The sequence below is a fragment of the Gadus macrocephalus genome, chromosome 16, assembly GCF_031168955.1.
Source record: "Gadus macrocephalus chromosome 16, ASM3116895v1".
Taxonomy (NCBI): Eukaryota; Metazoa; Chordata; class Actinopteri; order Gadiformes; family Gadidae; genus Gadus; species Gadus macrocephalus.
In genome coordinates, this window is record NC_082397.1 from 14,041,264 (window position 1) to 14,056,267 (window position 15,004).

A 15,004-nucleotide genomic window follows, 5' to 3' on the forward strand; every position below is an offset into this window, starting at 1 on the left:
TGCATAGTAGATGGTATGCTGTTTGGGTCTGTTAATTAAAGCCAAGGATTATAAGATCACTACAAACTGACATATCTTCATTCAAAACTTGATTAATTACAACCAATGTGAAATTTTTAATATCGAATTATAGGATACACAGCCATTCTCTCACATCCTACCTTTTCAAAGTCATCCCAGTAGTGCCTTTGGGCTCATACTAATGCACATGCATGCATGCATGCTGCCATGCACCACACAGAAACGACGCACTGCGTTAAAAAGGCATGAGAAATGTTATTTCCCTCTCATCATGCATGCATCATGCCCTGCTAAAGAACTATTTAGGTTTTGAACTATAGAGGCAGCATGCATTATGCAACATGGGCAGAGCACGCTTTGAAAGATAGATACTGCGACTGCGACTTACATTAAAACCTTCTCATTGTGTTTGATTAACTAAATTATATATTTTTGATGATGATTAGTTTCAAGGGCATAAGCTCCAACTTTTTCTACGTAAATTCCTCATATAATGTTAATGTTGCCGTTACAGTCATGCCAGTCGGTACTTGACTAACATGAGTTGTTCAGCCATTTGAATCATAATTTAGCATATAATTTGCTCATTGCCAAAAGGCTACCTTACAATGCACAATGTATACCTCAGTTCACCCTTAGCTTCATGGAAGCTGTACGTTTTTATCATCGTCACCATCAGCCAGCACATAAATGACCCTGCATTTATTTATGGTCCAAGAAAAAAATTACAAAATTCAGCAAACACCATTCTCATTTCACCAAATGTAGAAATCCAGTGACAAGCCTCTAATTGAGGTTTGCTTCTCCGAGATATGCGTAGCATATTTGGAAGTGGAACCCACTTCTACTGCAAACCACAGGAATGCGTTGTTTGCTTAAAAAAGGGATTTCTAAACAGAAAGTTGAAAAACAATTTAAATGCTGTGCAGACTCCAGGCCCTGCATGTGTTATTTCACTGTCAGGAGAAAGTTAGTGGTTCAGGGGGGTAAGTCTGGTACATGATGGAATAAAATGTGTCTATGAACATCTTTGCTAGTCTGGGTACACATACACATGAATTTATGATTTAAAAACAGTAAATATGGCAAAAATACTATATCAAATAACACAAATTCATAATCTGCTGGCAGTTATATAAAATATATACTAGCATATAACGTGCATAGACGGGATTAGAATAATGGGTAAATTTACATATATTTATTTATTTTTCTGAAAAAGGTGACAAAGATTGTAAACCATACCTTTCACATTAAGTCTTTGTAAAAATTACAATCATCCATGCCTCTTAATCTAAAAAAGATTCCCAATAAATAATTCATTTTCGATACCGTCAAGTAGGGGCTATTTCATAGGTTTGACGTGAACGCCCCCCCTTGGGCGGATCTATTCTTATTGGCCATCAGCCTTCACCAAGCCTTCTTTTTCATAGTATTCCACAATACAATTGGTTGAGGTGCACGCCTTTCTTAATACATAGGCAGTGGGCGTCGTCGCTGCTATTTCTCTGTTTGAGTTTGATTGGCCAGCTGTTGCTTCTAGCGTCACGGCTCTGCCAGCTGATCGGAGTGAGAAGCCGGTTTGAAGAGTTGGAGGAGAGAGAGAGAGAGAGAGAGAGAGAGAGAGATAGGGGGATAGCCCGTGAAGCGACGAGAGAAACGGGGGAACAGGGCGAGCAGGATATGCCTTTTTACGTCCCGTGTTATTTATTTTATAACAGTTAAATCGCACCGGACGGCTCCAATAGAAAGATAAGCGACAGCGTGATGGAGCATTTGCGAGGCTTTAAGCCACCGAAAGCTCGGGAACTGTCAGAAAAAATTGACAGAGTTAAGGTGTGGCTGAGAGATTTTCAAAGGCGTTTGGTATAGTAGTGTTTAAATTCAGGTGGTTAAGTTTATACTGTCGTTTTGTAAGCATGTACGGTTGATCAGTATGGCTGCTCCAACATTTATTACCAGTCATGCTTAATCGGGGTGATCTTTTTTTCCTTATGCGTTACAACTCAATGTGCGCACCTTTTAAATTGAGTAAGTGCAGGAGCCTAGATTATGTCACATCGTTAATAGCCCGATTCGTTTTTTAGGGCAGTGGGTTCCACACGTATCGTTTCAGGAGACCCTCAAATGTAATGGACGTGGCAACTTTACAGTAGCCAACCCCGATCAATGTAACGTCAACTATGCCATAGGCAACTGGGCGTGGGGAAAACCGTACATTACGTTTCTTTCAACGCCTAATAGTCATCAACTCGACCCTAAAGAGAGAGTTGCGCATTTCACGCATAAAATATCCGAGACTGTGGCTGCTGACAAACGCTTCGATGGGACCAATCGATGGATTTACCTTAAAAAAGTGAGTATGTCCATCACACTCATGTCGAAACTTTTTACAGGTTAATGACATTCTGTAGGCCTGCCATATGTCGGACAACCTAGAATTGCATTAGAATAAGGGCATTAACCAACATGAAAGATGGGTATTCCATCAACTCGTCCGAAAGGTCATAAATGAGGCTGCTCGGGTTCCGTTCAATGATCGCTCTCATAGGTTACCTTTAACTGACATTTTCAACCAAAGTGTTTAGGTGGTTTCCCCTTACTTCAGACCTATGGAATCTGCGCATGTACATCCTGAACCCGTCTGAAGGATGGAAATGTCGGAAATCAAACATCGATAGGGGTGGGGGGTGGGGGTATTAATCTAAAAAATAACGGAATGTGAGTTTGGTGGTTTGAGAGACTTGTCAAACTGACCATATTGAGCCATCTTGTGAAGACATTGTTTTATTCGTAATGCAGTGGGCACTATGCTGATTAGATGACTATTACTTTGGATAAGGTTTAGTCCTCTAAAAAAAAGGTTCTAGAGAGCGAATTCCTTAAGGCCCCACCCTTTGTAGCGCAACATGGATGTGAACAGTTTCGCCTTTCCGCCCTCGACGACTCATTAATTTCCCTTTTCACCCAATTCTTATTGGGCCTACTCACTTTAACGTTTTTTCCTCTCATTTATCCGTTCCAGGTATACCTCTTCAAAAAAACAAAAGAATATTCTTTCGCTGGCGGTGGTTTGATCAAGCACCTTTTCTACTACGTTGAGGAACCTTGGTGGTTTCCATGAGTGAGGTAAGGAAAGACGGGAAGGACTGAAGAAACGGAGTGTGTGAGTGCATGGTAGCGGAATGGGGAGCGAGACAGTCGGTGAGATTGGACTCAACCTGTGGAATGCCCAGACACAGAGCTTTGTAATACTTTATATGGTTCAGGCCGGGTTGTAAGTGTGAGCGGATGTGTACCAAAGTTAAGATGATAGCCTACTAAAAGTATCTCCTAAAATAAACCATGGCAATGAAACTATGTGAATTAATTCAACACAGATCAAATCAGTTGTATAAAAATCAAATGTGATCATCAACCTGTTTCTTGTTAAATGTACATTGTGGTTCAAATTACTATGGAATAATGTTGATTAAAAAGAACAGGCTGTTACGATCCTTAAACTGAGTTGAGAGTCGAATCAAGGCATAGCAACACGGTCAAACCACTAAATAAAATGGCAGAAACATCCCTAACGTTCCTGCTACGATTCAGTTTACCCCAAGACACGTTGTCCTCCTTTCCATTCAGCGTCTTATTTACTGTACAAAAAGTGGATAGGAAAGAAAAAACTGCAAAGTCACCTGTCTAATCTATGTCACTGATTAGACGGAACAAACATTGCACAATCTGCCCTCCTCAAGCTTTGCATGGTAAACCAGAGCTGAAGGATTACTTGCCTTGCCCTTGTGCAAGCAGTGGACATTCCTGCTGGCCGGCCTCTTGTCTCCCCTATAGTACAACACTTATTCTCCCTGCATAGGGGAGGAGACGTTCCCGTAACCTTCTATAGTTTCCATGCCGCGGCGCTGCTCCAACAAGCCCATGGTGGACGGTGGATGTTGTTTAGAGAGCATGCTTTCTTTTTTTGGCTCCTCTTAACTTTCCTTCCCCGCTAGATGCCCACTTGAGGGGGTGAGTGGAGCGGTGTGCATGTTGGACTCCAGCAAACCCTTGTTAAAACCTCACCAGGGGCGGCTCTCCCATACCCGCTGCTCTGTTCTCGTCCCCAATGCCGGCCTGATCCTCTCTGCTTGTCTTATTTGGAATAGGCAACCATTTATTCTAAGTTGCAACGCAGGGGCATCAGAATGCAACCAACGGAAACATTAGGATTACCAGGGTATCACGGTTTAAACTCTATCCCACAATACCATCCCCCCACCACCACCTCCGGCCCGACCCCACCCGTGCAGGAAGGCCAGTGTATGCAACTCAACACTGGTGTTGCATAGGAGCCTTTGGTGTGGCAGTGTCCTCCCTCTTAAAGGCCCGTAGTGCTATACCATTATGGGAGGGAGATCGGCCCTTCACGCAGAGATTGTGAGACGGCTCCACCCCTGAGGTCAGCTTAACATTGAACCGTATTAAATATGCGGCCGTGTAATGGCACTTTGCTCTTTTTAATTGAGTTTGTAACAAGGCGACCATGCAAACAAGTCAGAATTTCTGCCTTATAAATGATACAAAAACATAACTTTGGTTAAAATGAGCACTGTCATACAATAGAGCAATGCTGGAGTTCTTTTGAAATGGAACCTTTTATCTATTACCACAGAACCGCTTTTTTTGTTGTTTGTATTCAGAAGTGAGGCCTGTGTACACTCCTTAACACTATCCAAATCTCTCTCTGTCTCTCTCTCTCCTTCGCTTGCGTCATCTTATGTGAATGGTGGTTATCTCTGGGCCGTGATTGTTTTCACCACATTGCAATGACCCTTGCGGTGGTTCACTAGCATGGCTTTAACAACCGCGTGGATGAGATTAATTCAGCCGTCCAGCAGTGACGTCCTTCATACGACAACGGTGGTGCAGTTAAAGGGCAAGTAAGAACCGGATGACGGTTCATTGTATGGGCCGCTCACCGCCCCGCCCCCTCCATCATATCAAGGCCTCAACGCCTACTGGCATACTACGTGTTCTGTTATCCACCAGGCATGGACGCAATACCACTGCAAACGTGTGTGGGTTGCAACGTGAGAATACCACACGGTGTTGACAGAGCCCTCACGATGCATAAAGGGTTCCCTTTCAATGATTCCCTCATCTTTTTTTTTTCTTTCTGTGATCGGTTTAGAGAGAATAACGACCGAGGGATGTATCGAGTGGCGGCGGCGTTGGTATATAGCCGAGCAGCGCTGGTACATTGATGGTTATTGATGATCAATCAGAGCGGGGAGTATCTGCGGTGACAATGCGGTAGCTGCAGTGAGCTTGCACGTTTCTCCGGGGGCCACGCCCCAGTGGCGTAGCCCCACCACTAGACCGCTAGCACCGCCAACGTGTTGGCGTTGGCCGACGACGTGTTCTACGGTGACTATTGTGTACCGTTTGAAGGCCTTGTTGGTAGTTACTGTGATGAAAGGGGACAGGAGGATGGGAAAGAATGTATGGCGTTTTTAATACGTGCATACGCCTGGAGCCAGGAGTGATTTTTATATCCCCGTCTGTTTAATGTGCAGGTATTGTGCTATGGTGAGTTGGATTAAGTCGCACACGCGCACACACACTTTCATCTCTATGCTAGCTGGCTTACAAAATGATACCACTACACACCTGTGGTCCGTATCGGCTATAAACTCATACATTTCACAACTTAAATGGGCGCTTACTATTATTTTTTTCTTGAGCAGTCCTTCTGTGGTAAAAGGGATGAGGGGTGATCTGTACAGAGACACTGACCCCTCAACACATGGCCGCGCTGTTTAAACCTGATGCGCCCTGAGTCCTGACCCCCTTGGGTGCCATCAGGAGTCCACGTCAAGACGTCTGTATGCGTTTGAACACGTACAGTGATGCACCCTGGCCTCAATGGGCTCTGCGGCTCCAGTTTTTTCACACCCTAGCGCAACTGGCCTAGTTTAAAAACAGGTGCTATTGTGCCTCGCACAGCGTCTAAAAGTCACACACACACAATAGGCTCCTATAGTACATTGTATTGTATGGTACAGGAGAACGCCGTTGACCTGTATACAAAGTGCAGCCCTATGTCTAACTCGACGCCCTTTTGCTGCTGTTTAGGAGAAGCGCTATGGGGTGGGGTTCTGTTCAGTAAGGAGTGTCTGAGTGACTGGATGCTTTGCAAATATCCCTATGGGCCTTGATGGATTGATTGAACCGTATAGAGCCAAGACAGTCCTGCAAGCACGATAGAATGCTGCAGGGATCCAGGGCGTTGTGGTGGTGGTGGTGGTGGGGGGCCAGACCGGGCTGTGCTACATTGGGATGGTGTGAGTCGGGCCAGCATAGAGGAGGAGGAGGAGGAAGGGGAGGAGGAGGAAGGGGAGGAGGCGCAGGGCCTCTCTACAGACGGACTGGAATGTGGACCATATGTAACAGGAATCTGAAGAATGTAGCCAGGCCTTGCTGAGCTGACCAAACTCAAAGTCACAAAGACCCACTGGAGCATATTAAGACGGGGGGGGGGGGGGGGGGATGAAACGAAGAAATTGCAGATGGGACAGAGGGGGATCAAATGTGCGTGATGATTTTGAGGAAGAGCAGCAATGATGAATGAAGAGTAGAAGAAAATGGTGTAAGGGACTGATGTAGGTGGTGGTCGGAGCCAGGCAGGGAGACCAGGGGTAGAAGGGAGCGATGGGTTGGTGCATTTAGAGGAGCAGAATAGTATGAGCATTGAAGCAGGAAAACGGTTGTCATGTGTTTTTAAAAGGAGATGAATTGTTGTGCACTCACCAAAGCAAAGTATGGATATGATGGCGATATTAGAAGTCCACATGGTTTGGCAGTAAAGGAAATGTGTGCACGTTCTTTGAGCCGACGTCCTACTGCAATAGAGTAAATAAGATATGCGTGTATTGTGTACCGATTTAGCCATTTGCTTTTGACTATTTGGGGAATGACTAAGGTAACATACAGTACCAACCCAGAGAATAAATTAAGAGGGTACACTACAGTATGCCTACCTTTGCTAGCTTGCCTTGTACGTTTAGGCTAGCAGTGAAGTACGTGGATCAGTTTCATTGGAAGGTACCATTTTCTGGGTTGAGTTATCGGGTTGAGTGCGCTCTGGTTAATGTGAGGTCTTCACATAGCTTTGTTTTGACGTATATCTCTACCCTGGAGTTACAAGGGACTATGTAAGCAGCAACAGTTAAGACACACACACACACACACACACACACACACACACACACACACACACACACACACACACACACACACACACACACACACACACACACACACACACACACACACACACACACACACACACTTAGCCTGATGAGTTGCGATGTCCTGGGATTAACCTGAACCAAAGTAAATGTGTTGACTGGGATTTCATTGAGAGCTTAACACACATCTGTTTCATGGCTTTTCAAACTAATGAGAAATGTAGTCTCTCACCCCATTAAAACAAATTAACAGTATGGATAGATGTGTACCCTAATCCATATGGAAGTTGATTTCAAGTTATCATGACGTATGAACATTTCTGTATTGTGTTAATACTAATTAGTTATCAAGTTTCCTAGTTTACATAAATACAACATGTTACCAAATGGATAGACTAATGGTTAATTAATTCACTTTCATTTGTATGGGGGAATGGAAAATATTCAGTCAGATTTGTATATGACTTTATCCCTCAAAACCAAGAAACGATGTAGTACAACTGTAGACGTCTTCAAATAATTGGAGTAATACTGTTTCAGACTTTCTTTCTCCATTCCCAGGCAGCAGGGGAGGTTGAGACGGGGTAGGATTAAGTGATGTTGGTTAATTGAATTGTGACATTTGTGCCACAAAGGGCTGGTTCATTTACTATTCAGGCGCATGCTACATTTCTGTGTGCACGCTAAACAGACCCTGGGGGACGTAAGAAGATGTAGGACGTAACAGAAGAGAGGCAGGTTTATTGTAGAACTCTTGGATAGAAATGTGAAGCTGGAGCATCTGTGGACAAATATTAATAAATTCAATCCGTTTCCCCAGAGATGTTTTCTGCCTAAGTTGCAGGAAGCAGGGTGTCCGATGAGATGCAACTCAGAGTGGTTGGTTTAAGGCCCAAAATATGCCACTTTATACATCACCTTCTTCATCTCTTGCATCTCAAGAGCTCTATAATTCATCTGCAATTCATGGTATTGTCACCAATCCACAACCACGCCTATAATTGTGTGCGTCTGTGTATGTTTCTGAAAGTGTATCTATTAATCATCTCTTTGTCCTGTTCTGTGTTTGCACCAGGCACACATAGGTGTGTGCGTGTGCGTGTGTGTGACACACGCAACAACCTCAGATACTGGATACATAGGATCCAGTATGCAAGGTTGTTGATCAGTGACATCACTGAGCCAGATAATCCTGAAGGCTACCTTCAGCCCCTCTAGTCCCAGTGCCCACTGACCTCAATGCTACAAGACTGCTGTACTTAGAGGCAGGGTCTGCTGTATGAAAGCACATCCTATTGTTTGCATTATCTTTTTATATGAAATGTCCTTCATCGTTTGGTATCTCTAAAAACAGACCAGCTGGGACAAGAACTCTATGGTCTTTCCCTATGGTCTTTCCCTATGGTCTTTCCCTTATGGTCTTTCCCTATGGTCCCCTGGTATTCTCCATCAAGAGGCTTTCCTAGTCCCAACGCCCTCCTGATGCGTCCCAAACCGGTTTCCCTGTCTGTTCTTTCCGTTTGCTCACGATGCATGAGTAAGTGTTGTTCATGACGCGGAGGGGAGCGCTGACAGGATTACAGTCATGTGCTTCATGCATTCTGCGGCACATGTACACGCGTTTAGCTACCGTCATAATGGACTGGATAATTCCCCAGCACTAGGTTTCGATTCCAAAAACTGATTAAAATGTGAATACCTTTTACACCTATGTGTTTCATACACATATCCTGTTACAATAACTGTCACATCAATTACGGGCCTCTTGTTTTTTATCTCCATCTTGGACCAGGTGCCAAAACTGTCATTATAGCGCCAACTCATTTTTACAGTGCTGGCATCCATGTCTTACAGATATCAATTACTAACACTTACGATGCAAATATAAACAATGTGTGTATGTGTATGTGTGTTAAGATCTAGTGGCGGTTTTCCCTCCAAGCCCATAGCAGGCATCAGCAGGACGGGGCTGCTGTCCCTTAGCTATTGATCTGCTGCAGACTTCAAACCAATTTTCGAGGGGGGCCTGGGGGGTGGGAGGGGCGGGGGGGTGGGTTATTTATTGCTGGGGATGGGTGCTTGCACGTGGTCACATGCACACCACTGAAGATTGGTTTATGACACACATACACACACGCAGGCTTGTGCATGTATTTTGTGTGTGCGTCTGTACATTCACCTTGAGTGTGGGTAAAAAAATATTGCCACGTTGGATTGATAAAATACGTCACATGGCTGATTTACCACTTCATCCATGTGGGGCCACAGTGTGGGGGCCTGCAAACGTACTCTCTCTTACCCAATCTGAACTAACTTGAGACGAAATGCATGTGAAGATCACCAGTCTTCCAAGGGCTTCCATGAGGAAACGATAAACTTGGGGGTTCAGGTTTATTTTGGGATGGTTTGGCAGACCGGGAGAGAGACGAAGTCTGCCTTGGTTATACTCGGATAGACCAACGTGTGTGTGTGTGTGTGTGTGTGTGTGTGTGTGTGTGTGTGTGTGTGTGTGTGTGTGTGTGTGTGTGTGTGTGTGTGTGTGTGTGTGTGTGTCTCTCTCTCCCCGGCCCAAAACGACATTTATAGGCGTTTTCACATGGACACTGAAAAAGCATGTTCGGCCTAATGCTCCGGCTGGCTGTTATTGTCCCAGGAAGCGTTAGCTGTGTGTGATAAATCACTCTGAGGGGTACACTCTGTTCTCCGTGTGTGTGTGTGGAACATGGAGGAAAGCATGGAACACAGTTGGCTCATAATCAGTTCTAAAGTTACAGTTTATAAGGCAAGGCGCTCCGATTTAGTAACACAACAGGTTTGTGATTCCCCACAAGAATTACTCAATGATGACTAGGTCATTGTTCGCTGCTTGGTTTTTCTTCTTCCCATAAACCCACTGATATTTACATAGAACGTCACATAGGTATATACTTAAATCCAGGCCATTTGTTCAAGACCAATATGTTTTTGATGACACGACTGTGATCCCAAATGAGTTGTAATGATCTATGATGATCTAATGATCCAGAGCAACGGAATTATTTACTATTGGCAAAAGGCATATATGAAAAGGGATGGATGCTTTTATTGTCTGCCTTTGTAATAGTTTGTAAACGCATAGGCCTCCAAGACCCCTTATTGGATTGACAGAAATGATGAAGTGTAGGCCTAGCTGTGTGCCCAACTCATTGGACCTGTAGTTGTCCTGGAAACTAATTGTTGTTGGTTTTTTGCAAGAACAAAAAAGAATTACAAGGTATTTTATGGAATGAACGTACAGTGGGGGACACCCGTGGAGAAAAGTACATGAACAGAATGGATTACTCTCCTTAGGATTCATGCCTCGTCTTCTTAAAGCGCTGGAGGAGCAAACAATGGGAAGCTGTACGGTGAGATGGAAGCTATTGGAATGGCGCCTAGACTGGCAGTGGGCGCAGGACTCTCCATGGCTCTCCATGCCGTCAAGTTCTGGAGCCGCTGGCACTCGCCTCATCGCACTGACTTCACAATGCATTCTTACTGTTCGCACCATTGGATAGGACGTGGCTGTGGCTTTCGCCGCAGCTCTCACTTTTACTCGGTTTGTGTGCACTGTCTCGGCAAGCTGAATGTGGCATTGGTTAGATGCTATTGCTCTGAGGTAATGCTTTACCTTTTAGAGGTCATCCCACAGAACCTTTCCCTTCAGTTGGGTTGATTGATGTGGTGACTGGAATATTCCTTAGGTATGTTCCTTTACCGTCCTGCTGTAAATCCTCTCCGTCAGTCTCTCACTTGAGCTCCTTCTTAGCTGGCATGCATACCATTGTGGTCCTCGTGAATCTTATCTCCTGCTGCTAATAAAGCTTGACGGAGCCTATCGTGAACCTACTTAAAGAAGTGATCCAACGAGCTAGGGGAGATACTGTTCGCCTTGTGTAACGTGACGTCTCCTGGTTATCCCCGCACAACATTGGCCCCCTAAACTTTGAATTTAGCACAAGCTTTAGGAACTGCGGCCCATTCACTCAATTCTCTCGCACTTCATCACGGTACCTTTGGGGAGTGAAACAACAAAATGATGTGCGCGTGTGAGAGAGAGCATTCCCAGTTCCAGAGCTGTGTGGTCTCTCAGGGCAGTGCTGGGTTCCTAGGGCTGTTCCAGGGGTTGTGAAGTTCACTGCACTGCTCTAAAGCTGCCCCTAGTCCTTCCCTCGAATTGTGAAGAATAAAGCTACAGGCAAGAGCCAGACGACCTAGACTGCAGAATGCTGAACGCGATCCTCCCTCCGAACGAAAGGCAGAGCGAGGCCGCTACACAGGGTGCTATTACTGAGGGCATTCTCAACTAGCAGACACACATTTTCATCCTTAATTTTTGAAAATGTACGAGAATAAATATAATTGAATCATGACTATGTTCTAAATTTTTATAACTCCCGCTGAGGCCTCCTGCTCTCATGGTGTGGAAGATTGCCTGCTAGGATTAAACTGCATTGCTGAAGGCTTTACGCTGTGAGAGAAAGCCCTCTGGCCCTTCTTTCATCTGACCTAAATTGGAGGGAATACCCTCGGTGTTCATGTATATGCCCCTTAAGACAAAACGCCACAGTGCTCGACTCATCGGGCCAGTCACACATACAGTACACAGGAATTAAATAAACTTACTGGGAAAAAATGTATGCCAAGCTTACTGGAACTATCTGTGTTAAATTACACCAATAGAAAACTGTAGTGACTATTGGAAATGGTTAAATGGGAAGCATGTTTGTTGTACAGGTGTGCCTTGTTAAAAGGCAAATAGACCACTGTCTATACCTACCTGTTTTTTTTAACAAACAATTTTCTCTCCTCTCTCTCCCCCTCCTCTGCTTTCTGTCCCCAGGTTTCACCCAAAGACTCACCCTGAAGAGGTGTGAAGTTTTAGTTTGTGTGTGCATTCTGGGTGCCTCGTGGCTGACCCACATCAGTTCTTCACTGGCAAGCTTTATGTCATATGTACCAACTAAAGCTGCCAGCTGAAGAACTGTTGTGGTTGGCTCTTTCCTGCACCTCAAGACCCCTCTCATCATGTGAGATTTCTCTCCGCCTCCATCCAGGTGACTTGTGAAGCGGAGGGGGAACAACTCCTAGGAAACGTACAGCATTATGTCACTAAGATGGATGCCACTGAGATAAATGTATTAACATGCATGTCAAAGGATTTTTTGCTTCTACATTGTATCTTGATTAGATTTGATTATATACATAGGCCTGATTGTCTTGAAGGTCAATGTTATTTATATTGATTTTACTTATGTTGTTAATGTTATTAATGTCCAGTATCAAACAGAAGAGGCATGTAATATTCCAATGTATTTTTCACCAACCTTGCATCAATGAAAAATGACATCATATTTTAATAAAGAATACTACACATCCAAGTCGTGATTATTTATATTTTTCATTTTTATGACTTTAGTATGAGTCATTGGTTGTGTTTTGAATTCACTGAATACTGAAATGTTTTTTTGGTATCGCATAACCATGGAAAAAGGCAACAGTGATATAAGCACAAATTCCTCTTTGAGGTGTAGTCAGAAACCAACACCCCGCTCACAGGATAGTCTAAAAACCACACCAGAAACCAACTCGTCCCGATATCACATTCGTCTTTGTGTTAAAGATCTCATATTGCAGCCAAAACACTTTTCTTCCATCGTTGACATTGTCAACTGCTGAAAGGATCAGCTGGTAATATTATCACAATTGTGATTAGCATTCTCAAAAGTGTGGTAGAAATGAAATGCACTGTACCACTGTACCATATACAACACGTCATTACCTACTAAATCATTAAGCAATTGATTAAGATCAGAAATAAACTATGCATTCATATGTATACATAACGATAATTCTTTTTTTAACCAAATTGATAAATGATCAATACTGTAGGTGAAACATCTAGACTTTCTGTAGCATTTCTCTCTATCCATCTTTCTTTCTTAGCTATTCTCATACCGACTTATATTTAAAACTAACCACGGCGTGTACTGTATACCTGAGCAGCAGACCCAACTGCACCCGAGCTGCTCCTCTTTCTAGGCTGTGATACTGGCTTTAACGGGCAGTGCCCCGAACAGGATATGAGAGTGAACATGTCCCTGTAAAAGCTGCCAGCGAGCCTTGAACAAAGGAAAAGAATGTTCTAGAGCCTTAGCAAAACCAGATGCCCCGACGTTCGCTTGTTACAGGGCGCATGCTCTCGTTTGCACTCACTTGAACTGCTAAACAGACCCGAGAACTAGGCTGAACACCGCCCCCCCCCCCCCCCCCCCCAAAATCTTCCTGTTTCTTAATCAATTCCTATCCTAAGTGACCACATTTTGTAGGCAGAGATCCCTGTCTGCATCTTAATGGTCTCATACTCCTTGCCTGTTCCCTTTTTCGTTCTGACATGCTCGAATGACCTCTCTTGTAACCCCAGTTACATGCACATGATGAAGCAGGCAGACAGACTGAGAGCTCCTCTGAGACACTCTGTCTCACGGCCTAGTACACTATCTCTGGGCTACGGCAGCACTGCAGAGACATTTTCTGCAGTGAGCGTTCCAGCAGGCCGCCCAGGTCTGATCCCAGGTCCTTTACCAGGTCAGTGACATGGTCTGTTCCCAGGTCAATGATATGGTCTGTTCCCAGGTCAATGATATGGTCTGTTCCCAGGTCAGTGACATGGTCTGTTCCCAGGTCAATGGCCAGGACTGTTCCAAGGTCATTGACCAGGTCTATTCCCAGGGTTTGCCTGCATGATTATCTGGAAGGCCATCATCCTGTGTGCATACATTAAGAGGGTGTGTGTGTGTGTGTGTGTGTGTGTGTGTGTGTGTGTGTGTGTGTGTGTGTGTGTGTGTGTGTGTGTGTGTGTGTGTGTGTGTGTGTGTTCGCCGTGGCCTGGCCCGTGAAGGCAGCTTGGGCAGCTGTGGAAGTTGAGAGGGGAGTGATGTCAGAGAAGAGGATAGTAACAAGATGGCCGTGGAACAGCCAGCACCAGACACTGAAGAAGGACCGCTCATCACCGCTGTAAGCAACGATGAATCATCGATGCAAGCTAGGCTGTTAATAAACATGAATGTGGATCCTTGGGGTTATTTCTCTATGCAGTGTCAGGGGCTTGCCTGAATAAAAGCCTGTCATTCATTTTGTGAGTGGGACGCCAACAATTTTTTTTTTTTACGTTATATGTTTGCCGTAATTTTAGATAGTAAACCTTTAAATCCAACCTTACACTATTGTAGTACAGGGCTTGTGCACATGGCAAACAGACATCCTCCTACAAGGCACATATACTGCATGGTATACGCTCTCTTAAATTAGATATGGCATTAGAATGAACCATCTCTAACTGTGAGCCTCTCAGTCAGCACCAATTGAAAACCATTATGCAATTAACTAAATCATAAATAATGATATCCTATTATAAAACTAGGGATACTCCAGACTCGATTAAGAAGCAACATTGAAAAACCATTGGGAAGGGATTGGGTTAGGTAATGTACCTTTACATTTCAATCAATAGTTGATCAAATATTGAATTTGGAGGCACTGTTTATCAATGCCTTGCAAATAATTCTTTTGAATACAATAATCAATAAACATTTTCCAAAAGAACGGATGAGACGGCAATTTAAATCTTAAATTAAAATAACCACATAGCTATGATTAGTTATAATCTGCCATAGCACTATCACATCATATATCCTTTGGAGCACTTCACACTGCCTTTTTTGAAGGCA

General features: G+C 44.1%; 1 long non-coding RNA gene across 1 annotated transcript; it reads left to right on the forward strand.

Annotated features, from left to right (window-relative positions):
• The first annotated feature begins 1,567 nt into the window (after positions 1–1,567).
• Positions 1,568–12,655, forward strand: LOC132474196 (uncharacterized). The gene is made up of 3 exons (XR_009529618.1): positions 1,568–2,377; positions 3,047–3,150; positions 12,118–12,655. It is a non-coding gene; the product is annotated as an uncharacterized LOC132474196 (long non-coding RNA).
• The last annotated feature ends 2,349 nt before the right edge of the window (positions 12,656–15,004 follow it).